This window comes from Ovis aries, chromosome 8 (assembly GCF_016772045.2).
Source record: "Ovis aries strain OAR_USU_Benz2616 breed Rambouillet chromosome 8, ARS-UI_Ramb_v3.0, whole genome shotgun sequence".
Taxonomy (NCBI): Eukaryota; Metazoa; Chordata; class Mammalia; order Artiodactyla; family Bovidae; genus Ovis; species Ovis aries.
The window spans coordinates 52,938,879-52,965,201 of NC_056061.1; the positions used below are offsets into that span (position 1 = coordinate 52,938,879).

General features: G+C 39.8%; 1 long non-coding RNA gene across 1 annotated transcript; it reads left to right on the forward strand.

Annotated features, from left to right (window-relative positions):
• The first annotated feature begins 17,893 nt into the window (after positions 1–17,893).
• On the forward strand, positions 17,894–25,033 carry LOC121820178 (uncharacterized). The gene is made up of 2 exons (XR_006060622.2): positions 17,894–17,942; positions 22,704–25,033. It is a non-coding gene; the product is annotated as an uncharacterized LOC121820178 (long non-coding RNA).
• Positions 25,034–26,323: the final 1,290 nt, after the last annotated feature.

The following is a 26,323-nucleotide window of genomic DNA, read 5'->3' on the forward strand; positions in this document are numbered from 1 at the left end:
CAGGAATCAAACCTGTGCCCCCTGCAGTAGAAGCACAGAACCCTGATCACTGGACCACCGAGGAAGTCGTCAAGTCTATTTAGATGTTTCTGATAGGCTGGTTTTTAAAAACCTGCATCTTTGGTGGAGAAAGTGATTGTTAGGATGGCTGTGATCACTTTGGAATTTATTTTAAAGCAGACATTTTATTTACACTGGTCTCTGGACCATTCTAGGTATTTTTATTGCAGTGGTCTCCTTGAGGTTCCACATGAATGGATCATCCATGGCAATCAGAGCAAGTTATTTAGAGGAGATTGTGCTGGGTCTGTAGTAAGGACATAGGCCTCCAAAGCATCAAGCGCAATGACAGACTATCTGCGAGGTCTTTGTCAGCGAGGTCTTTGTCAGCAAGGTCTCTACTTCTGCCAACTTGCCAGAACTAAGACATCACTCTGAGGCCATTATAAAAAGAGTTTTATAATGAATCACCCTAACTTGAGACAGATCCAAAGACTAAGCCAGTGTGCTCAAGTAGCTAGGAATCTTATTTTGCATTATTAGAAAGTCAAACACATGAAAGTATTCTAAACTCAATAGTAAGCTAAAATTCTCTTTTTACCTTTACAGTTGAATTGGCACTTCTATGATCAACATTTTATGTCGATAAAATTTTGTTTGAGGTAGTTGACTTAATAGAGGTCTTTTTTTCAATCTGAGGATCAGATTCTTTGTGAAAGGTGGCATTTCCAAACTTGAGGTATTTGAGAAACTTCCCAGGTTTAAGATAAAGATAACAGTTGTGGCAAAAAACTGAAAACTGAGCAGAGTGAGTCTGTGTTGTTTTTAACCAAGAAGGTGCTCACAGATGGCTCAGAGAGAGATTTAGCAACTCTGTGCTAATCACACCCATACATGGGAATATCTCCATTGAAAACAGACTCCAGGTCACCCTTTCAGTAACTTGCTTACTTTGTTAATAACAATAAAGTATAATCTTTAACGGCCTAGGGACCTCCCTGGCCATCTAATGGTTAAGACTTCAGCATCCAGTGCAGGGGCTGTGGGGTTGATCCTCGGTTGGGGAGCTAAGATCCCACATGCCTCGAGGCCAAAAAACCAAAACCTAAAACAGAAGCAATATTTTAACAAATTTAATTAAGACTTTAAAAATGATCCACGTCAAAAAAAAACTTTAAAAAATGTTTAATGGCCTAAAATATTCAATGCTTTGTTTTATAATTACAGTTGGATGTATATTATTATAATCACCATGAGAGTTCATGAGAAATGGTTCCCATTCAAAGTATACTGAAGATACAAAAGTATTGCAAGTTCTCACCAGCCTCATTTCTTGACACTTCTAAACTGTGTTAACCCCAGATTAAATTATTTAGGTTAATTTCTCATACTTAATAAATTATCTGAAATGAAAACACAATATGTAAAAAAAGTATCCATTTGGCATAAAAAGAGATTGATTTATCTGTGTTTTACATTGTTTTACCACATCTGACACCTTATGTGAAATATCCACTAATTATATAGTTACAATATCCTATATTATTACATGTCAATGACCAAAATATGATAAGCACCAAGATTCAAGTTTAAATTTTGCTTTCAGAATATAAGATGATAAAGTTTTCTTTCCCAAGAAAACTTTCTCAATTAAATATCTGTTGATCAGCCACTATGTGTCAGACACTGTATTAAACTTTAAGTACACAATATACAATAAGGCCTACAATAGGCTTTTAGTACACAGTATACAATAAGGCCTACAAATAGGCTACAGTCCATGGGTCGCAAAGAGTTGGACACGACTGAGCGACTTCACTTTCACTTTTCACTTTCATGCATTGGAGAAGGAAATGGCAACCCACTCCAGTGTTCTTGCCTGGAGAATCCCAGGGACGGGGGAGCCTGGTGGGCTGCCGTCTATGGGGTCGCGCAGAGTCGTACACGGCTGAAGCGACTTAGCAGCAGCATACAATAAGGCCAACATGTTTTCCAGCTCTTAGAGTGCTTATATTCTAGTTGGGAAACAAAAAATAAACAAATGCATGCAAAAGAAATTACAGATTTGCAAGAGTGCTATAGATGGAATTAGAAGAGTAATTTAATATAAAGTAATCGGAGGAAGCCTCTTTTAAACAGGTTGATCAGGAAAGGCTTCTGAAGACATGACATATAAGCTGAGCCTTGAAGGAAAAATGGCAGAGGATTATTTCCTGAATGATCTATAAATCATTCCTGCTGTAACCAGACCATACAGGATCATAGCAGAAAATATATAGCTGCTCTTGTGGCTCATACTGTTAGTGAGAGACCAGACAGCTGTTGTGTGGGTTGTTCCAGAAAAGGAAGAACATATTGAATAGTATTTTTCTGTATTTGTTTCTGACTTTTATTAATTACTTAGAGAATTACTTGGATTATAGAATGAAATTTATATTCTTCAAATACATAAATGTTTCCAGTTTAATGGAGTCAAATTTTAACTGAAAGCATTAAGTGTAAAAGGTATGATGCTATAAATGTATCAGCAGTGACATGTGCAGAATAATTTAAGGAAACAAAAATGTAGTAGAAGCAGATTGAGTAGAATTAATTTTTTGTTATTACTGAATAAATTATATATTACAAGCTAAGAATGAGCTATCAGTAAAAAGTTAAATGAGATTTTATGTATCTTTAATGAACCTAAAACATTCATTAGGTACTCTATGACAACTGACTAATTAAAAGAAGGAAAACAGACAAATATGATATTTATAAAACATCTCTGGAATTTTTTTTTTTGGCTGAGCCATGTGTCATCTAGGATATTAGTTCTCCAGCTAAGGATCAGCCCTTGCCTCCTGAAGTGGAAGTGCAGATTCTTAACCACTGGGCCACCCAGGAAGTCCTACAATGTCTCTGAATTTTATCTTTTGTGTTGGCCAAAAAGTTCATTCGAGGGGTGGTACAGAAAATCCAAATGGACTTTTTGGCAAATGCAATATTATTCCATAACAGTCCTGGGGACCACAATGAGACATTTCAATTGTCATGATCATGCAGGAACCACTGGTTCCCTAGTCCATAGCTATTCCCCATTCCCACCCCCATTTTTACTGAAAGAACCCCATTTTGTGCCAATATCAAGAAGTCAGATGTTTTTGGAAAAGCTATATCCTTCTTTAACCACAAAGGGAGAACTGTGATTGGTTTCAGTCAATCATGGTAACCTCCAATTCCACCATCCTGGGATTGGTTTGAGCTTCTCCACTGGCCAGGGATTGGTGATCTGCTTCTGACACATGATGTTTGAAAACAAGTCAGTGTTACGGTGGCAAGGTGATTTCAGGAAAAATCTTTCTTGCTGTCTAAAAGAAACACATGGGAAAAAATATACCACTCCCCTATCTCTTGATCTTATATTTACTTTTGATGTCAGCATTTGGGGCTGATAAGAATGGATATGAGCCAGGATCCAGAAACTAACATATAAGATATAAGGATCCTGGGAACATTTAATGCAGTTGAGGTTATCAAATAATCTTCAGTGGAAATACTCAACATCTGGATTCCTTATATAAAAATAGTAATTTTCTTATTTCAATTTTAGCCTCTTTTAGATGAATTTTAGTTATTTGCAGCAGTGTGTATCTTCATTCAGTGACTACTTCTATTCTCAGGTAGTGTTTAGTAGATTAACTGAATATATTCTTTTATAATCTAGATATAAAATTGACTTTGTATTTCATATAGATAAGGTCAAAATACTCTTCTCAGCAATGGGATGAGTATTCATCAGGCAATGCTCCCTGTATGTGTGTGTGCTCAGTTGTGTCTGACTCTTTGTGACCCCATGGACTGTAGCCCACCAGGCTCCTCTGTCCATGGAATTTTCCCAGGCAAGAATACTGTTGCCATTTCCTCCTCCAGGGGATATTTATGGCCCAGGAATTGAACCTACATTTCCTGTGGCTCCTGCATTGCAGGTGGATTCTTTACTAATGAGACACTGGGGAAGCCTGCTCCTCATATAGGTATACTCAAATTGTTATCATTATCTCACTGATCCTTAAAATCTTTGTGGTAGAGAAAATGTTTTTTAGTAGTTCTCTCTTTTGAAAGATTAGATTGAAATTTACCAAGCAAGATATTATCTAAGGTGGTTCCTAATACTTTTAGTCTCAGGACCCCTTTAAACTCCTAAAAATTATTGAGGATAATTATTTTAACTGTGATGTTGGAGAAGACTCTTGAGAGTCCCTTGGACTGCAAGGAGATCCAACCAGTCCATCCTAAAGGAGATCAGTCCTGAATATTCATTGGAAGGACTGATGCTGAAGCTGAAACTCTAATACTTTGGCCATCTGATGCAAAGAACCGACTCATTGGAAAAGACCCTGATGCTGGGAAAGATTGAAGGCAGGATGAGAAGGGGGAGACAGAGGATGAGATGGTTGGATGGCATCACTGACGGGATGGACTAGAGTTTGAGTAAGCTCTGAGAGTGGGTGATAGGAAAGCCTGGCGTGCAGCAGTCCATGGGGCCGCAAAGAGTCAGACATGACTGAATGACTGAACTGAACTGATTTCAAAATGAAAAGTTAAGAGTCCCAAGGACCTTTACTTAATGTGGGTTATATCTGTTAATAGTTACTGTATTAAAAATTAAAAGTGAGAACATTTCAAGCTATGTATATTTATTCATTTAGAATATCAATATCCTGTTGCATATTAATACAAAATATGTATTTTATAAAACTAACTTTTTTCTAAACTAATTTCTTTTGCAAATCTCTTTAATATTTAACTTTATAGGAAATGATTGGCTTCTCTTGTCTGCTCTGTATTCAGTCTGTTGCAGTATTGTCATCCTGGTCGAAGTACATGAAGGAAATCTAGTCTCAAACAAGTATGTTTGGAAAAGAAAGCTTTTTTTTTAACCCTTACATGCATTCTAGAGATTCCGTAGAAGTCCTACATACTTCATAACCCACTAATCTAACATGGTCAGATGACACCAACAAGACTTTAAGGGTCCATATTGTTTTTCCATCATCAGGTTCAGTTCAGTTTAGTCACTCAGTCGTGTCCAACTCTTTGCGATCCCATGAATTGCAGCACACCAGGCCTCCCTGTCCATCACCAACTCCCAGAGTTCACTCAGATTCATGTCCATTGAGTCGGTGATGCCATCCAGCCATCTCATCCTCTGTCGTCCCCTTCTCCTCCGGCTCCCAATCCCTCCCAGCATCAGAGTCTTTTCCAGTGAGTCAACTCTTCGCATGAGGTGGCCAAAGTACTGGAGTTTCAGCTTTAGCATCATTCCTTCCAAAGAACAACCAGGACTGATCTCCTTTAGAATGGACTGGTTGGATATCCTTGCAGTCCATGGGACTCTCAAGAGTCTTCTCCAACACGTAGTCACAAGCAAATACTGGCAAAAATTAGAAGAATTAGAGCCAGTTCTCTGCCTTCAGGAAAATTTCACTCTCTATAATCATGATAAATGACTCATCTGTTAACCAACCAAATTTGCCTTATCTGTAAAAATTATTGAAAGAAAATCCAGGAGAAGACTAAGATGAGAAGCCATGAGCTCAGAATCAGTTGTGAAATGCTTTAATCTGGTAGTCACTAGGGTTTTCCAGGAATTCTAGAATGCTCATCTTAGGTACATGGCAGGATGCACTTCCTGCCTGTCACTTGAAGTCTGGTGTGGCCTTGTGATACATGGTGGAAGTGATATGTCTCATTTCTGAATGGAAGCCTTAAGAACCAATGGGCAGTTGTCATCTCCTCCTTGTCTGGATGGAGGAGATGAGAGCAGTCTGAATAAGGAAGATATGGAGGAACTCCCAACCACCAGAAACAAACTTTGTGGTTTTAAACTAGTGAGATTTTGGAGTTGTTCGTTCCTGAAATGACACAGTCTGTGCTGCCTGATTCATTTTACCTTTTAGTCTGTTAATAAAGAATGCCATAGAAGCAAACACTGTAATCATAAAATTCTTCCTATAATTTTAAGAACTAGAAGTCTAGATAAGGGTTATTTTGCTTTTGACCAAAAGTTTATAGGGAAAGAAATGTATTTAATGTGATCTTTGAAGCAAATCATAATGATCAAAAAGCAATGCCAAATTGGGGTGAATTTCTAATTATGTAGGCAGCATTTTGGAGTTGATTTTATTAAAATAGTTTTCATTCATTCTAAAAATATTCATCTACTAAAACTACGTGAAGACTCTGCTAGACTCTAGGAAGATATATCAATGGGATCCACCCAATGGAGTGAATTATCACCTGATAATTTATAGAAACTATGAGTCTAAGTCAGAGTTTAGCCCCTTATATTTTTTTTAAAAGTACCGTTTTTTTTAATGATACATAGTAGAATCTCAAATTAGCAATGACAAACAAAATTAAAGTTTCTTTTTCTCCTGTAAAGTAAAAATAGTTTAATGAGTAGACATTCTAAGGTTGGAATGACAGCTACTTTTAATCAGGGACCCACAGAGTTTTCTTCTCTCTGTTCTACCCTCCCAAGGGTATGGACCTTGCCTTTGTTGCCCAAGATAGCTGCTAGAGATCCAGGCCTCACATCCACACTCCAGGTATTATGGGAGAAGAGACAAAGAAGGGTAAAAGGACTTATGACTGATTATATTAAGAAGGTGTTTTTGGAAGTTGCCATATAACTTTCCTTTTTATTTTCTTTGGTCAGAATTTAGCCAAATAGCCACACCTAGCTGTAGGGAGAATTGGGAAATAAAGTCTTTATTGGGAGCAGCCCTTTCCTTTCCTAAAAATCAGGGATATTTTTACCAAGGAATAATGAACATTGAGATGGCAACTAGCAGCCTCTGCCACACTGTTCTATAGCAGTTATTATGTAAAACTACCTGCAAGAAATTTTATCAGAAGAATAATCCATAAATTAATTGATTCCCTACTCCATACTTGGGGCTTCCCAGGTGATGCTGGTGGTAAAGAATCCACTTGTCAATGCATGAGATGTAAACAGATGAGGGTTTGATCCCTGGGTTGGAAAGATCCACTCGGGAAGGGCATGACAACCCACTCCAATATTCTTGCCTGGAGAATCCTGTGGACAAGAGGAGCCTGGTGGGCTACAGTCCATGGGGTCGCACAGAGTCGGATATGACTGAAGTGCCTTAGTACGCATGCACGCTACTTCATATGTATAGATTCAGTAGACTCTGGGAGTCTGGAGCTATCACGCCTTCTATCATAGCACTAGGTATGATTAGAAAGCAAATTTCTCTAAGTTTGGACAGGCGAGACAGGATAAATTGGTCTACTGGGATTACCTTTAATCATCTAATGACACCTGAAATAAGATTATATCTTGAAGGGAATCTTTTAGCCAGAGTATATCTTTTATAATTTTTAATATTGTATAATCTTGAACTTACGGAAAGGTTGCAAGGGCTTCTATATGCCGTTTACCCAAGTTCACCAATTGATAAACATTTTGCTCTTCGTGTCTTTCTCTCTCTCTCTCTATGAATGTACATATACCCACACACACTCATTTTTCTCAGTTATATGAGAATAAGTTGCAATCATTACACCTCTTTACTCCTAAACACTTTAGTGTGCATATCTTCTAATCAAGAACAATTTCTTCAATAATCACAGAGCAATTAACAAAACCAGGATATTTTACCTTGATACAATGACTATTATCTAATCCCCAGTAAATATTCAAATAAACCAATTACCCTAATAATGCCTTTTATTCCTGTTTTTCTTTTCCCCTATCAAGGATCCAATCCAGGATTATACACTGATTTTAGCTTGCATGCCTCCTTGGTCCCCTTTAATCTGTAACAATCCCTTAGTCTTTTTGTCTTTCATGACCTTGGCATTTTTTTCAAGAGTAGTGACCAATTATTTTGCAGTTGTTTAGTTACCAAGTCATGTCCAACTCTTTGTGGCCCCATGGACTGCAGCACGGCTTTCCCAGTGGCTCAGAAGTAAAGAAGCCTCCTGCAGTGCCGGAGATGCAGGTTTGATCCCTGGGTCAGGAAAATCCCCTGGCAGAGGGCATGGCAAGCTGCTCCAGTATTCTTGCCTGGAAAATCCCATGGACAGAGGAGCCTGGCAGGCTACAATCCGTAGGGTTGCAAAGAGTCAAACACGACTGAAGTGACTAAGCATGCACACACAGGCTGTAGCACGCCAGGCTTCCCTGTCCTTCCCTGTCTCCTAGGGTTTGCTCAGATTCATTGAGTTGGTAATGCCATCCAACCAGCTCGTCCTCTGTTACCCCCTTCTCCTCCTGTCCTCAATCTTTGCCAGCATCAGGGTCTTTTCCAGTGAGTCGACTCTTTGCATCAAGTGGCCAAAATATTGGACCTTCAGCTTCAGCATCAGCATCAGTCCTTCCAGTGAATATTCAGAGTTGATTTCTTTTAAGATAGAGTGTTTTAATCTCCTTGCTGTCCAAGGACTCTCAAGAGTCTTCTTCAGCATCACAGTTTGAAAGCATAAACTTTTTCCGTATTGGGGCATAACTGATTAACAAACAATGTTATAACAGTTTCAGATGAACAGCGAAGGGACATAGCCATGCCTTATATGTGTTGTTTTTTTTACACATAACCTAAGGCTGATTCATGTTAATATATGGCAGAAACCAACACAATTTTGTAAAGCAATTATCCTCCATAAGTTTTTGATGTCAAATATATTGGTTTTATGAATTTGGAATTGTATAGTTCAAATAAACATATAACTGCTTTGAAAGATCCTTAAGCATTTTTACCACATTCAGGGAACTCAAATCAGTTTGGCTGGGTTGTACCCACTCTGTACAGCCAAACACATAAAGACCTTGTTACAAAGGATCTGTGGTTTCACAGTCAAACTCCAACTCTGTTTAAGCTCTGCACTGCAACAGGATTTAAGGCATCTATATTTTGGATGCAGAGGATTAAAGAGCCCACTTTATCTCATCACACTCTCCGAGGAACAAATGCTCCAGATATCAGCCCGGCACCAGCAAATGCTCCCTCCCCAGTTGCCTCACTAATGCCTCATCTTTATGTAAACCTTCGCTGAGAGGTTTTCTTTTTTTGGAGGGGGTGGGAGCTTTCCTAGTGGCTCAGGGTAAAGTATCTGCCTGTAATGCAGGAGAATCCCTGGGCATGACAACCCACTCCTGTGTTCTTCCCTGGAGAATTCCATGGACAGAGGAGCCTGGCAGGCTACAGTCCATGGGGTTGCAAAGAGTTGGGGATGTCTGAGAGACTAACACACACACTTTCTTTTTTTTAATACAAGCATAGAAGATTCTTGGGGAAAAACTCATTTTAATGACTAACCGTTAAAGGTATTTCTTAAAAACATGATCTATATACTTTATACAGGTGACATTACACAGTCACCATCCTTAATAAGAATATTCCTGCCAATTTCCTCATCTTTCCTTGGAAGGTCCAGATCATAGGAGAAAAAAGTATTCAAGTGAATCTCACTCTTTTCTGTCCAAAATTGCTCTGTTCCTTATTGAAACACATTTAAGAAAACACAGAAACCACAACCAAACTCTTTGGTGACTAAGCAGTCTAGTCCAGATTTGGTAAACATCAATACTTTGCACTTCCTTTAAAGAAAACAGAAAGCACTGGTTTGGCTGGAGATCAGTCTCTATGTGTTAATGAAAACACTCCACATGGCCCAAGTGGTGTGTGACTGGCAAGTGTTACTCACACAAGTACCTGAGAAAAGACCATGTTCCACATAGTCTAGGAAGCAAGCTTTGTCCCATTCATGTCATTTGTTGATACTTTAAAGGTACCAATGTTCAAACTTGAGTTTCTCTAACTAGTCCTAGTGTCTATTTGACTCTCTCTAATTCTGTTTTACAATGTCATGCCATACTTTAATACCCTCTCACAGAAAGTGAAAGATTATTCAGTATTTGGGATAAAACAGACTATAACTTAAAATTCTCCTTCATTTGGCTTAATTTCCATGTATTTTAGGTATTTATTGATCATATGCACTTTTATTTGATTAACTGGAACACTGAGGTCAGAAGGTACTAGATGAAGAAGTTATACTTCCATAACCCAATAAGAACAGAATCCAGACTCTACTTCTTTTTTTTTTACTTTACAATACTGTATTGGTTTTGCCATACATCAACATGAATCCGCCATGAATGTACATAAGTTCCCACTCCTGAATCCCCCTCCCACCTCCCTCCCCATACCATCCCTCTGGGTTATGTTATCCCAGTGCACCAGCCCCAAGCATCCTGTATCCTGCATCGAACCTAGACTGGCGATTCATTTCTTAGATGATATTATACATATTTCAAAGGCTGTATTTCAAAGAGCTTCTGATCACTCAGGATATTCAAAGGACTTCAGAATAGGCCAGGTGAATAAGGAATGCATGCTGTTTTAACTCTCGGACTGACTCAGCCGCTTCAGAGAACAGTGTGAAATAAAGCTCTTTGAAATATGGAATTTTAAGTTGTAGTCTATTTTATCCTAAATACTGAATATGGCATGACATTGTAAAACGGAAGCAGAGAGAGTCAAATAGACACGAGGACTAGTAAGAAAACTCAAGGCCATATGGCCCAGTAATTCCACACCAGAATATGTACTCAAAGGAATTAAAAAAAAAGTGCCCAAACAAAACATATATATTCAGAGCACCACTATTTCCAATAGGCAAAACATAGAAACAACCCAAATGTCCAAAAGGAAGTTTCTTCCTAGAAACCACTGTATCAAAGGCACTCTGTAGGGACTCTCATTCTATATGTGCATTATTTAGCTTCCAAATTACTCAATCAATTCCAGAATAATCTAAAGAGGAGGCAGGGTAGATAACCAAGATGCATATAATGTCTTACCAGCTGCAGGTGGCCGCTGGAAGCCTGTGCCCCATCCACACACGCGGTCCGTGCAGTATGTCAACGCAGACACTCTTCTCTGGAGTGGTTGAGTCAGTCCGAGGGTTAAAGGAGCACACGTCCCCTTACTCACCTGGCGCATTCCAAAACCCTTTGAACATCCTGAGTGATCAGAAGCTCTTTGAAATACAGTCTGGATTCTGTTCCTATTGGATTGTGTAAGTCTAACTTCTTCATTTTGTACCTTCTGACCTCAGTGCTCTAGTTAATTAAATAAAAGGGCATTTTGTGAAAGAAATTAGATCTTGGTGCAATTATGGCAGGATGCTTCTTTTTCTTTTTAATAATGAGAAACAATGGAAACAAAAGTTTCTATGGGCCTACAGAGGCTTCCCAAAACTTCCACTGTGAAAACTGAATGCCTCAAGCCACACATGAGCCAATGGTTCAGTTTGTATGTGGTTTTCCTCTAGAACTGACCTGCTTCACAGGTGAGCTGCTTCACTGTGACTTGATCGTTAACTGCACTATCCTTGGAAGTTTCTCCTAACTTGGGAGGTCCAGATACTCTTCAATTACCCGAGAACATCATTTGCCTTGTTTGCTTCCCCTAGATCCAGAGCATCAAAATCAATTTGAACCTAATTTTTCCCCAACTTTGGACAATTTATTGAAATCACTTACAAAGCCTCAGTTTACCTATCTGTAAAATACCCCTCAGGTTTAGGGTAAGTCAACTGAAACAGGTGTGTAAAATACTGTCACAAAGACATACAAATGGCCAAAAAGCACATGAAAAGATGCTCCATGTCATTAATTATAAGGGAGATGCAAACCAAAAGCTACAGCAAGACATCGCTTCACACCTCCTAGGAAAGCTAGAATTGAAAAAAAAAAAAGAAAAATAGTAAATGTTGGTGATGATGTGGAGAAACTAGAACCCTTGTATATGGCCGGTGGTAATGAAAAATGGAAACTGTGAAAAATAGTCTGGAAGTTTCTCAATAAGTTAAGCATAGAATGACTATATGACCCAGTAATTCCACACTAGAATATATACTCAAAAGAACTGAAAAAAAGTGCCCAAACAAAAATGTGAACGCGAATATTCAGAGCACCACTATTTCCAATAGGCAAAACATAGAAACAACCCAAATGTCCATCACTTGCTGAATGGATTAACAAAAGTGGCACAGCCAAACAGTGGAATATTATTCACCCACGAAAAGGAACAAAGTGCTGATGCATGCTGCAACACGGATGAAATCTTAAAAATAATACACTCAGGAAAAGAAGCTAGATCTAAAAAGTTGCTTATTAAATGAATCAGTTTATATGTAGTACTCAGAATAAGCAAATCCATAGAGACAAAAAGCACATTAGTAGGTGCCAGGGACTGGTAGGAGGGGAGGCTGGGAAGTATAATGGGTATGGGGTTTCCTTTTGGGGTGATGAAAATGTTCTGGGACTAAATAGGGGGGATAGTTGTACAACATTGTGAATATTAAAATGTTACTAATGATACATTTTATATTACATGTATTTTATCACATTAAAATGTGTTGTTGCATAGTAAGCATTCCATAAACATTAGTTATTATTACTGGATAACTTTAGGCATTTTATGTATCCTCAGAACAAAATTATCTAATGGTTATTATCTAGCAATATTATGCATTGGATTTCATTCTATTGTTTTCTAACTGATACACTTCTTATCTCCAACTGAACTGTATGCTCTATCAGATCAGGATAAGACTTCATTATCCTTCGCCAAGCCATCCTCGTACCTAAACAGAACTTTCTGTGTGAATTGAGCTGAGAGATGCTGAACATCTTACTTGTTCCAAGGTCTTTACCCCATGGACTTACTCTGAGCTCTGAAATCCCGCACGAGCAGGACTCTGCTCGTGTAAGCCACTATGACTCTACTGTTGAACTGCAGGCTTATTATCTAGAAGATAGTTAATAATTATATTCAATGTAATAATTAATAATGGCATTAAATGTAACATCTTAGTGAATTAAGTCAGTCACCAAAGAAAACATCTGAGGACATGGGACCTTGGTAGGGGATGAGTGAGGTGACAATTTGACCTACCAAGGTGATCTTCAGTGCACAATTCTGAACCACCAGGGCAGTGGGAGGAAACAACTGTGGAGGAGGGTAGCTGAGAGGAAAGAAATCTGAGAAACAAATTTCACTTAGTTGAGATTTTGTGTCCAATGCCATTATGTCTATCCCAATATAGCAGGTACCCAGTATGAAAACCAAGAGGTTTCTTTAGAATGAAGTAATGAGTGAATGAATGATGTCTCAAATAGGTTTTAAAAGGCCCCCTTCTCTTTTTATAAACTTTTTTTTTTTTTTTTGCCTTGCCACATGGCATGTGGAATCTAGTTATCAGATATCAAACCTGGACCTCCAGCATTGGAAGCACAGTCTTAATCACTGGACTGCCAGGGAAGTCTCCTACACCCTCTCTTTTATCACCAATGTAACTAAAGTAATAATAATAGGAGTTAACATTTTTAGAGCTTATCATGGGCTAAACAACACATGTGATTATTTGATTCATAATTTGCCCATATTTTTTATTTTCCCATAAGCCTATGAAATAGTTAAATTCATTATTTTCAATTTACACACACACACAAAGGACACTGAGATTTAGAAAAGTTGAGCAGTTTGCCCAAATTAAAGCCTCACCGAGTTGGGTCTTTGTCCATCTAGAACCTCCACCCTACCCACTACACTGACTATTTTCATGTGCTCTTCCACTGTTCCTGGGAACATCAGCATGGGCTGAATTGACGTTAGGGTATGAGTCAGAGCCAGCAGTAGCAGGAAGCAATCGCAAACACTGGGGTGGAGGGCCACTTTGGTCATTTCCCTCTCTGCCCTTGACAGTCACCTGTATCTCCCACCTGAGCCTGGGAGCAGTAATTGTTCATATCAAGGCAAGATCACTGTAGCCACTATGAAGAGAGGATATCAAGTGCTCATTCCAGGTGGGCTGGCATTCTCTCTCTGTGGAAAACAAAACTAAACAGAAAGATGTCTTGAAATAAAGCAGTTGAAACTTGCAACTCCATCTGGCCACAGGTGATATTTGTTGCAAGTGCTGTGTTTAGCTTGTATGGAATATCCACAGCCCATTTTATTTCTTTTATTTTGTTTCAACATATCTACCGAGTAGCCATTCATGAGCTTCAGTAACACATAAGCTATGCCAGCTATGTTTATTCAATGACTTCTCAGGATAGCCAATGACCAGCAACTTCAGACAATCCAAACACCTGGGTTGAACATTTCTTAGCATTGCTACTGACTATTGTATACACTGGGCCAGTTGTCCTTACACCTGCATAGATTTGTTTATTGCATTTGTGTGCTTTCAACACAGGTGAAAGAAAAGTAAGACTTCAGATCCAAAACAGCTGTGTGTGGAATGTCATACAACCAATTCATCTGGTAATATTTGGACTTTTTCATTCTCCACTCCAGTGTTTGTATAGTGCCTTCAAATTAATCTGCATATGCATAATTTAGGAAGACATAGTAGACTAAATTGATTTAGCAATCACTTTTCATTCTATATCATTCTCTTCAATGGCTCAAAAATTCAATACGGCTTTTATCTAGAACTGCTGCTATTTTCTTGACTTGTAGGCTTTTCCTTCCACAGCTAAGGCTATAGCTTTTTATCCAGTTAACTGCAAAACCTTTATCTCTTCCATGCTGTGATATTCTCCAGAGACAGTAAGCAGGGAATGTTTCAGGATTTAAATCCAAGAGTGGTGTGACCAGGAGCAGCTGTCCCTTTCTGACTTGAGCAGAGGCATGCAGTGACTGGGGACACGTTACAATCCTGTCTATGCACATGTGGTAACGTGTTACTCCAAACACCCAATGGTCCTGGCTCCCCCCAACTCTACACATACAAACCCACATGCTGGCAAATGGCTACAGTGCTGCAACCAGATGGGTGAGTGGCCTGAGAGCTGCTGAGACCATATGATGCAATCAGAAGTTTGAGTTGCTGGAGATGTTAATTACCTTGCATTCAGGTAAATACTATAATGTGTTCAGGAGGCAATTGTTATTTGGAGCGGACAGAGCATGGGCTAACAGGAGACTGCTCTGGTTGGTTGCTTTAGGATCTACACTGTCAACAAGGCTTCCTGAAAAGATAACTAAAGGACTCCCAGCTCAGGTAGGCACATAATACTTACACCAAGCAGAAAGTAACAACAACAACAACAAAATTTTCAAAATTCGTAGTCTGGTTTCTGACCTTTTGCAGGAATCAGCATCAGTTCAGTTCAGTCGCCCAGTCGTGTCTGACTTTGTGACCCCATGGACTGTAGCACGCCAGGCAGATGGGCTCGTGCATGCTCCTGCAAAGGGGCTTCAGTCGTGTCCAACTCTTTGCAACCCTATAGACTGTAGCCCCCAGGCTCCTCTGTCCATGGGAGTCTCCAGGCAAGAAAACTGGAGTGGGTTGCCATGCCCTCCTCCAGGGGATCTTCCTGACCCAAGAACTGAATCTGCGTCTCTTATATCTCCTGACCCAAGAACTGAATCTGTGTCTCTTATATCTCCTGCATTGGCAGGCGGGTCCTTTACTACTATACCACCTAGGAAGCCCCAATCTTGTGAGGTGAGGTAAAAAGTACATGGATGAAAATCCAACAGGCTGAGAATGGTGAAACCAAAGCGCAGAAAGACATTTATGGGTTGTTGATGAAATTTTGGAAGAAGACAATAAATATCCTTAGGGTTTAGAATTCCATTAATGTACTCTTCTATGACACGTAACTGAAGGTTTTCTAAACTGTTACAACCTATATTCATAAACTATCAGTCAAGCAAAAGATAGTTCTAAAATCTGTGATGTTAAATACTAGATAAAGGATAATTAAAGCAGAAATATTTATCAAATACACACTATGTACTAGATATTCTTCTTAATGTTATTAGACATACACATCGGAAAAGCATAACAGGCATTACCTCCGCTATAGTAGAAAAGGCAGAACTTGATCTGGGCCCTGAAAAGTGGTTAGAATCAACACAGATAGTAGATAAGAAAGGGGATCTTTCCAGGGAAGAAAAATAACCTAATCAAAGGTAGGGAGGTGTGAAAGGTCTTGACTTCCTCTGGAGACAGTAAATAGGTTTCTGCATGGAGAGCTGATGCACTGGGGAGCAAAGACAAGTCAGGTTGGGTGGATGAGGCTTGATTACTGAAGGTCACGATAGTCAGAGGAGTTTGGGCCTGATCAAGTAATCAAAAAAAAAATAATGATGGTCAAAGAAAGGACTGTGAAGAAAATGATGGCAAAATTACATGCAGAATGGAATGGAGGGGAAAGAAAATGATGGCAAAATTACATGCAGAATGGAATGGAGGGGATAGAGCCTGGGAATAGATGGGCCAGTTAAAAAACTGTTACAGAAATGATAATATTAATAGAACATTATAATAACAACAGCTAGTGCTTACATGGCTTCCCAGATGGCTCAGCGGTAAAGAATCTGCCTGCCAGTGCAAGAGACACAAGAGACACAGATTTGATCCCTGGGTCAGGAAGATCCCCTGGAGAAGGAAATGGCAACCCACTCCAGTATTCTTGCCTGGAGAATCCCATGGACAGAGGAGCCTGGTGTGCTATAGTCCATGGGGTCTCAAAGAGTCAAACATGACTGGGGACACACACACAAAACAAAACACAAATGCTTATATAGATTTTATTATAGGCCAGACTCTCTTCTAAATGCTCTCCATATAGTAATCCATCTCATCCTCAAATGACTCTGCGAGATGGGTAGGAACACTTTTACAGATAAGGATCTGAGCCACTCAGAGTTTTCCAGACTTAGCAAAGGTAACAGTTTAGACAAAGCAGTAATACTGTAATTAAGTAGTAACATGGGTATGAGGGCTTAGGCTAGGTTAATGTATTAGGGATAAGAGAAAAGAGAGCATAGTAAGCTTTGTAATCTTAATAGCACACATCTTGCCCTCAAAGTCATCAAGAGAAGCTCATAAAGTTCTCTTTGCCCAATATTTATGCTGCTAGAATCCTTTGTGGACCTTGTCTCTCAAACTTGCTTATTCCATCATTCAGGTTCTATGCTACAAAACCTTCCCCATATTTCTCACTGCAGTTCTCAGTCCTCTCCAATGGACTTGCTACTTTGATCTCTCAGTGGGTGGGTTGATGGGTGATGAATCCCAAGTGTCCAGTGCTCTGGTCACATACATGGTCATGGCCCATCCGGTCCCCATTCCCATGCCCAGGCTGCCTGAGTTCTTAGAGCCCCAGACCTCCAGCTCACTCTGCAGGAAGAGCAAGCAGGATGCATGTGAAGGACATTTACAGAGGAAGATTGGATTGCTGATGAATTGAATGAGAGGATAATGTTCTAGACACCAATATCTCCAGTCTCCAGAGGAGACTGTATTACCACCCACAGAAGATGTATTGTATTAGTATTACCACCCACAGAAGATGAGATGTGGAAGAGATCCATGATAGTGTGGAGGAGCTGGAAGGCTTTAAGCGTATACCGAGAATGTATTTGCTCCACTCATGACGAAGGTTGGAAGCTGGGACAAACATAACAAAGGGTTATGAGCGTTCACTGAGTGCCCAAGGCTGGGAACGGATAATGAAGGGTTATATGCCCGGCCTTGAGGCGTTCAAAGTCTTCCTTCTGACCTCCTGTTTCTGGGAGCAAGGACTGTTGTTTCATGATAAGACTCCTTTCAGAGTTTCGCCAAAGCTATGTTATGGCTTGGGTGGTGGGAACTGTATTTTATACTTGAATGCTTTGATGTTTTATCGAGAAAGGCTACATGCAAGTCTGCTTTATGCTCTGCTCCCTGAGACCATATATCTGCAAAAAGATGGATAATAAAATTTGTCAGTCCACTAGAGGCTGTCCCTGAGTGTTCTTTTCAGAGTGCAGTTCTCCAAGCCTTAGAACTGGCACCCGATGTGGGGCTTGAAGCAGCAGACTGATTTTGAAAAAGGGCCGCACTCCTGCAGAAGCGAGGTAAGCAGAATGGGACATCAGACAAGTAAAATTCCTTTTGTTCATCTCATGCATCATTTCTTGAAACAATAAGGGGTTAATCTGCTTGAAGAGCAGTTAACTAGCTGTTACCAGACAGTGGTTGAATATAATCCATGGTTTCTGGAGGAAGGAACCTTGGATTTACAAACCTGGACCAGAGTAAAGAACAATGTTTTAAAAGCTTATAGACAGGGGGTAAAAATTCCCCCACAATGGTGGGTAACTTGGTCTCTTTCACGGGCTGTTATGGAACAATTAGATGGCTCAGGAGGAGATTTAGAGGTTGAAACTGTTCAATCCCTGCATGAATGTGAATTAGAAGAGAAAGATCTATCAGAGGTTTTAAATCAGAAAAATGTCATGCTAGAGCAGGTTACGGACAAACAAGAGTCACAGATGCTGAAAGCAGTTAAACAATCAACTTTGCCAGAGGCCCCTGATCCGCCTTTACCTTGCTTTTCGCAAGCTCATATTAACAAGCCTCCAACACCGGCCTTTGCCTTTCCACCGGCTGCAACGCTGTCTGCTGCTGCTACTGCTCCCCTATTTCCTAGCAGTCCTCCTCGGGACATGCCTCTGTGCGTGGGCTTTTCCGGTCCAATTTAATAATCCTCAACCTGGACATAATCAATGGCAATCACCTGATTTTGGTTTGCTCACGCAATTCAAAAAGGCATGTACGTTATATGGACCTACCTCACCCTACTGTATGGAATTTCTTAGGGGCTGGGCTGATCAGTAGCTTCATGTGGATTTTTTTACAGTCGCTAAAATGGTTATGACTCCACAACAGCTACTACAATGGCAAATGTGGGTCACGGATGAAGTCAAATTAATCTTGCAAGAACAGCAAAGCGGGGAAAACCCTGCTGGAGTAAATTTTGAAATTCTCACCGGCACCGGAGCTATGGCTGAAACTGCTGCGCAATTACAATTAGTGCAGCCGCCCATGTTATACTGGATTAAGGAAGCAGCTATCAGAGCATGGGCTAAAATCGACAGTTCCACCTCTGATGGATCTTTTGTAAAAATATTGCAGGGACCAACTGAAGAATATGCTCAATTTATTGGTAAATTGAAAGAGGCCATTGATCACAGTCTTAAGGATGAATCTTTGTGAGAAATCATTTTGAAACAACTGGCTTTTGATAATGCTAATGAAGATTGTCTATAATAGGCTATTATCAGACCTATTAGGGAGCAAGGACGAGTTATAGAATACTTGAAAGCCTGCAGGAAGGTGGAGACGATTCAACATAAAGCTAAAATAGCTGCTTTAGAAACCTTAAATGTTTCCCAAAAGTCTAAAGTTAAATGTTTTAACTGCGGCAAGCCGGGACACAGGCGGAAGCAGTGTCACTTGCCTTGGCAAACAGGTCTTTCTCCTGACAGAGGAGGGGCTATTAAAACTAAGCACCCCCGGGCTCTGCCCAAGATGTAAAAAGGGGAATGATTGGCTGAGTGAATGCCACTCTAGATTTGATAAACAAGGTAGTGCTTTACCCATTCAGACACCTCCTTCGGGAAACTAGAACAGGGACTCTCCTCTAGCCCCGTTAAACAAGGAGGACAACCAAATATTACTGAATTAACAGCGGCTACCAGACATAGCGCATGTGTAGACATTCTGCTCCCCGAGATATGGAATTATTAATGGTAAATAATCCTATGAAAATCTTAGCTGGATATTTTGGCCCTATACCAAAAAATACTGTAGGCCTCCTGTTGGGAGGAAGCAGCAGCACCATGCGTGGGATAATTGTACATACTGGGATCATTGATGAAGATTACATGGGTGAAATTGCAATAATGTTACATGTGACTCGTAGCTTGTATTTACAAAAGGGTGACAGATTTGCTTAGCTATTGCTATTACCTTATGTGCCCCCACTTAATAGAAAAGCAAACACCAGAACAGGTGGCTTTGGGAGTACCAACGTTACTGCAGCCCTCTGTACTGTTATAAAAGAAATCAATAGGCCCATGTTAAAATTAAAAATCAGAGGAAGAACTTTTGAAGGAATGTTAGACACTGGGGCAGATATTTCCATCATAAGAACAGAGGAATGGCCTTCAGATTGGCCTGCAGTTTTAGCCTCACACCAGTTGGTGGGAGTAGGAACTGCAGATGCAGCTCAAACTTATGTTAGCTCATCTTACTTAAAAGCCCTGGGCCCTGATCAATTAGTCGGTTACATTAAACCGTACATTGCTCCATTACCGTTAAATTTGCGGGGAAGAGACTTTCTACAAGCTCAAGTGACTATACAATTGAATGAAACTTTTTCTTAGGGGTCACTGAGATAAAGCCACTGAAGTTAGAATGGAAGTCTGATAAACCTATCTGGACAGCTCAGTGGCCCCTATCAAAAGAGAAACTGTCCGCTTTGCATACTTTGGTGGCTGAACTACTACAACAAAATAGAATAGAAAGTACTTAATCACCATGGAATTCACCAATTTTTGTCATTAAAAAGAAATCAGGTAAATGGAGAATGCTAACAGGAATATTAACACTATAATGATTCCTATGGGAGCATTATAACCAGGACTCCCAAGCCTTGCTATGGTCCCTAAGGACTGGGCTGTTATGATTATAGATTTACAAGATTGCTTTTTCACTATACCTTTACATCCAGATGACAGGCAACATTTTACCTTCTCAATACCTTCCATTAATAATCAAACCCCTGTTCAATGGTATCAATGGAAGGTCCTGCCCTAAGGTATGATGAACTCTGTTATGGTCTGTCAATTCGTTGTTGATAAAATTTTGCAGCCCATCAGACAGCAATTCCCTGAGGCATATCTCATTCATTACATGGATGACATTTTATTGGCTTCTCCCTCAGAATCTCAATTAAGTTTATTATGTAATGAGGTCAGAACTAATTCAACTAATCATGGGCTGCTAATAGCAGAAGATAAATTGCAACATCATTCCCCTATTAAATATCTTGGATATCTTATGGACCGCTCCACTGTAAAGCCGCAGAAACTTTCTATTAGAAGGGATAATTTACATACACTTAATGATTTCCAGAAACTTCTTGGGGATATTAATTGGCTACGACCCACCTTGGGAATTCCCACATATGCTTTACAAAACTTATTCAAATTATTAGACGGTTCCTCTGATTTGAATAGTTCCCAACAACTTACCCCTGAAGCTGAGGAAGAATTACAATTGGTAGAACAGAGAATTCAACAGGCATTTGTTTACTGTATTAATTATAATTCCCCTTTTCAGATATATGTCTTTGGCACTAAGATATCGCCTACCGCCATTATAGTGCAGGATAATCACCCTATTGAATGGGTATATCTCCATTCCAAACAGACTAAACACATTGTTTCCTATATAGACTTAATAGGGAAAATCATTTTTCTTGCACGCTCTCACTTGTGCGCTATAGCTGGATATGACCCTACTCAGATTTACCTACCTTTGACAAAAATAGAAATTGATAATGCTCTCCAGGTGTCCACTACCATTCAGATAGCCCTTGCTGATTATTCAGGGGAGTTATTGGCCAACCCACCTGAAGGAAAATTATGGAATTTCTTACAAAATACTTCTTTTATCATTAACAATATTGTTTCTGAACACCCTCTCATGAATGCACCTAATTATTTTATAGATGGAAATAAGGCAGGATGGGCAGCCATAATAGGTCCCAACCTGCAAAAGAAAATTAAAAGTCCTTATCAATCCATTCAAAAAACAGAATTATTTGCATTATATTGTTTACTTACTCTAATAAAAACCCCATTAAATGTTTTAACTGATTCTCGCTACGTGGCACATCTTTTCCCATCTTTGTAACGGCTCATTTTATATCCAATGAAAATGATCTTATACATTTGTTCTTATTGATTCAACAAGAAATAAAAGCTAGACTCCATCCCTTCTTTATTACTCACATTCGTGCTCATTCCCGTTTACCAGGACCCCTCAGTTTAGGCAATGATTTGGCTGATCGCCTCATCGCCCCTATATTTTCTTTCCCCGAACAGGAACATCAGCTCTTCCATACTAACGCTAATAGACTACACGTTCAGTATAAGATACCGTTACAAATGGCTAGAAAAATTGTTCAGGACTGTGCCGCATGTGCCCCCTTTCATTTGACCACTAGTCCCCAAGGGACTAATCCTAGAGGCTTACACGCAATGGCAAGCTGATTTTACACATTACAAACTGCCCCCTTTTAAATCATTATTTATAGTCATAGACACCTTTTATGGCTTCATTTGGGCAGTTCCTTCCACCGCTGAGACTACTAAAGCTGCCGTCACAGCTTTTCTGCAATGTTTTTCAGTGATGGGGATCCCTGCCTCCATCAAAACAGACAATGGTCCTGCTTTTACAGCCAATGCTTTTTGTGATTTCATGCATCAGTGGGGGTATTTGCCATCTTACTGGCATCCCGTACAACCCTCAAGGTCAAGCCATCATTGAATGGGCCCACTGTACACTCAAGCTCGTTCTTAATAAACAAAACAGGGGGAATAGACTAAGGGACCCCTATGGATCTAAAGCCATTTTGCCTATAGCCCTTTTAACAATCAATTATTTTAATTTGCCTCTACACAGTCAGGAAACACGAGCAGAGTGACATTTTTCTGATTCACCCTCACGTATGCCTGAACAAACTGCTCTTTGGGTTAAATGTCTTGATCAATGGCGGCCAGGAACACTTAAGTTCCTAGGCAAGGAATATTGTCTTGTCATTTTAGATGATGGAACCGAATAGTGGGTCCCACTCAGAAGAGTCAGAAGACGGGCAGGCCTTACTCCACACCCCCCGACCGGTAACTAAAACAAAAATTGCGACAGATGACACTGAAAGACAGCAAGAAAATGAAACGTCCCTGACGCACTGCGCCTTTTCCGACCTGGGCACAAATGAAAAATCTGTCCAGACGAGCTGAGGATACTCTGTTGATGACCAACAGTGAGGTAACACCGGAAAAACTGTTGCTGGCCATGATGGCCGTTTTAACCTGTGCTTCTGGGGTAAGTGGTAATTACACCTATTGGGCTTATATCCCCAACCTGCCTCTTTTACAAGTGGTGGATTGGACAGAATCATGATAGCTTACATTTTCCTGCCCCCTGGTCGGATCTAGGACCACGAATAAAAGAAGAAGAAGGAAAGACAGTTCGGTGCCCTCCCTTTGTGTCTCCGCCTATATCCACAATGGTGGGCTTACTCTTTCTCAAATGGCTCTTTCCTTCTTGGAATGTTCGCTACCATAACCTTTGTTTTTAACTGGACAGAGACTACCTACCATGGACAAATAGCCAACTTCAACCACTATCTATTTAATTCTTCTGAGCCTCCTTGTGACAACGTTATCTTGGAAGAAAAAATCATCTGTGCCAGGAATGGACTGGTCCACCTGTAGAGGAAGGTTTGGAAAAGTTTCTGTTCATGCCAACATGACTTTTGTTGATTGGGGGCCTCATGGACTCTGTGAATTGCCCAGAATCACAAGAAAATAATAACACCTGCCAATGGTATAATGTTTCAGCACCACATTTTAACAGAACACAAACAGGACTCTGGCATCAATGCGATGAACTTTTGAACTGGTACAATGGAGGTCTTTCACCTCCCAGACCCTGGATAATCAGTCCAGTCTTGGGGCCCGAACACTGGCATCTTTGGAAAATTCCTGCTTGTTTGTCTCGGTTTAGTGTCTCATATGCTTATCACATGTTTCCATCCCACAAAATTATACTATTGAGTATAATTATACTGGTTATGTTCGTGCTTGTGTAAATGCAGCCTATCTTTTTGCTATTGGGCAATTTAGGAGTAATGGCTCAATTCTGTCCTGTACTGAGTGTCATTTGTATACTTGTTTAAATCATAGTGTGCCAATTAATGTTACTAAAGACAGTGTTTTTTAAGTCTGGCAAAGGACTGATTTGTGGGTTCCAGTTAAGATTTCTGAACCTTGGTCAGATTCCACGTTGTTGTCTTTTGTTCTGAGAGAATCCCTAAAAAGAAGCAAATGCTTTATTGGCTGGATTATAGCTGCCATAGTGGGTATTCTTTCAGTTGTAACTGTTGGTACAGTTTCTGGAAAGGCATTGTGTAATTCTATTCAAAATCATGATTTCATTAATGCTTGGAAAAAGGATTCTCATGATCTCTGGGCCCGGCAAGCTCAGATAGATCAACAAATACAAACACGCTTAGATGACCTACAAGCCGCCCTTATGTATGTGGGGGATGATCTGCATGCTTTACAGATCCAGTTGAAGTTGCGGTGTCACTGGAATTTCACTACTTTCTGTTTGACCAATATGCCATACAATGCCACTGAATATCCTTGAGAACAAATAAAGTTACACCTTTTAGGTTCGAAATCAAACACTAGTCTAGATATAGAGAAACTGAAGCAACAAATCATGCCTACCTTTAGCAGCATGCCCCCTGTGTTATATAACACTGACTTCTGTAATACACTATCCGCTAGTACTTCCTTTTTAAATCCAAAAAAATGGGTACCCCATACGATGGCTTCTTATGCGCTGATCTGTTTATTGTTTGTTATTGTTCTTATAGGATTCCGAACGTTATGTGCTTGAGCCACTGCCGCCCAAAAAGCAGGAGTAACCATGGCTGCAGCAGTCCTTGCTCTTGAGGAAAAAGGGAGGAAATGCGGAGGAGCTGGAAGGCTCCTAAGCATACACTGAGAATGTATTTGCTCCACTCATGACGAAGGTTGGAAGCTGGAATGAGCATAACAAAGGGTTATGAGCGTTCACTGAGTGCCCAAGGCTGGGAATGGATAATCAAGGGTTATATGCCTGGCCTTGAGGCATTTGAAGGCTTCCTTCTGACCACCTGTTTCTGGGAGCAAGGACTATTGTTTCATGATAAGACTCCTTTTAGAGTTTTGCCAAAGCTATGTTATGGCTTGGGTGGTGGGAACTGTATTTTATGCTTGAATGCTTTGATGTTTTATCGAGAAAGGCTACATGCAAGTCTACTTTATGCTCTGCTCCCTGAGATATATCTGCAAAAAGATGGATAATAAAATTTGTCAGTCCACTAGAGGCTGTCCCTGAGTGTCCTTTTCAGACTGCGGTTCTCTGAGCCTTACAGATAGGATCAATCTGGATATAAAATGATAGACCTATAGCCTAATAGTGTCAGAAGGTATTTGTATTAGAGGGTTATTGAGTCAAATCCTCCTATGTTGGGTTTGTATGGAATATGCAGGCAGAAGGGTCCTAGGGAGTTAATAGCTAGGATGAAGCAGCCCAGTATGAAGTCTGGGGCCTCAAGATACTGGTTTGTGAGTCAAAAACCTAGTCATGAGAGTGAATAGTGAACTGCGCTGGGTGAAGCAAGCAGATATCAAGAGAAGAATCTTAAGGGCTCAGGGGACAAAAGATCAAACAGGAGGCATGAAAGTACATGGAAACCAAGGAACCAAAATGGAGACTGAGAAGGAAGAGAAGAGTAGGAGAAGCTGGACACCAGCGCCAGAGAACTCAAGAAGGGAAGAGAGTTTCAAGGAGTTTTTAATCTGATTCAAAGTCTCAGAAAAGTCAATGTTCAACTGAAAAAAATATATTTTCTTGAAAAAATCTCCAAGCCTTCAGAGTTAGATCTTACTTTAAAATCAATGTATTTTCAATTTTTGCCCACTAGTTTTTATCCATTTCCCTACTAAAGGACATCTTTGGTTGCTTCCAAGTTTTGGAGATTATGAATAAAGCTGCTATAAATATCAATTTGCAGATTTTTGTGTGGACATAAGCTTTCAACTCCTTTGAGTAAATACCAAAGTATAGTTGCTGGATCTTATGGTAAGAGTATGTTTACTTAGAAACCATTAAACTGCCTTACAAAGTGACTGTTCATTTTGCAATCTCATCAGCAATAAATGAAGAGTTCCTACTTTAATTTAAATTAATTAAAATTAAATCAAATTTAAAATCAGTTTCCTCCATTGCACAAGCTATATTTCAAGTGTTGCATAGTTAGTGGCTACTGCACTGGGCAGAGCAGATACAGAACATTCCCATCATCACAGATAGTTATGCTGGGCAGTTATGTTTTACAGATTCAAGGGATTATATTTTTACAGGATAAGTACTTGGTGTGTATTCTATCTGAAGATCAGAAAGTCTCTACTTAATGCCAGAATGATCTGACACTTCTGTTCTTTGGCTCCTATCATTAATTAAAATTTCTGCCTAAGTGGATCATTGTTAGACATAGTTAAGGTAATTGCCACTATTCCCAGATGTTCCCTGCAGTTGTGAATGTCTATCAAGTTGCTATTACCATTTCATAATTCTTAATTCATAGTTAAGGATATGGATTCCCTAT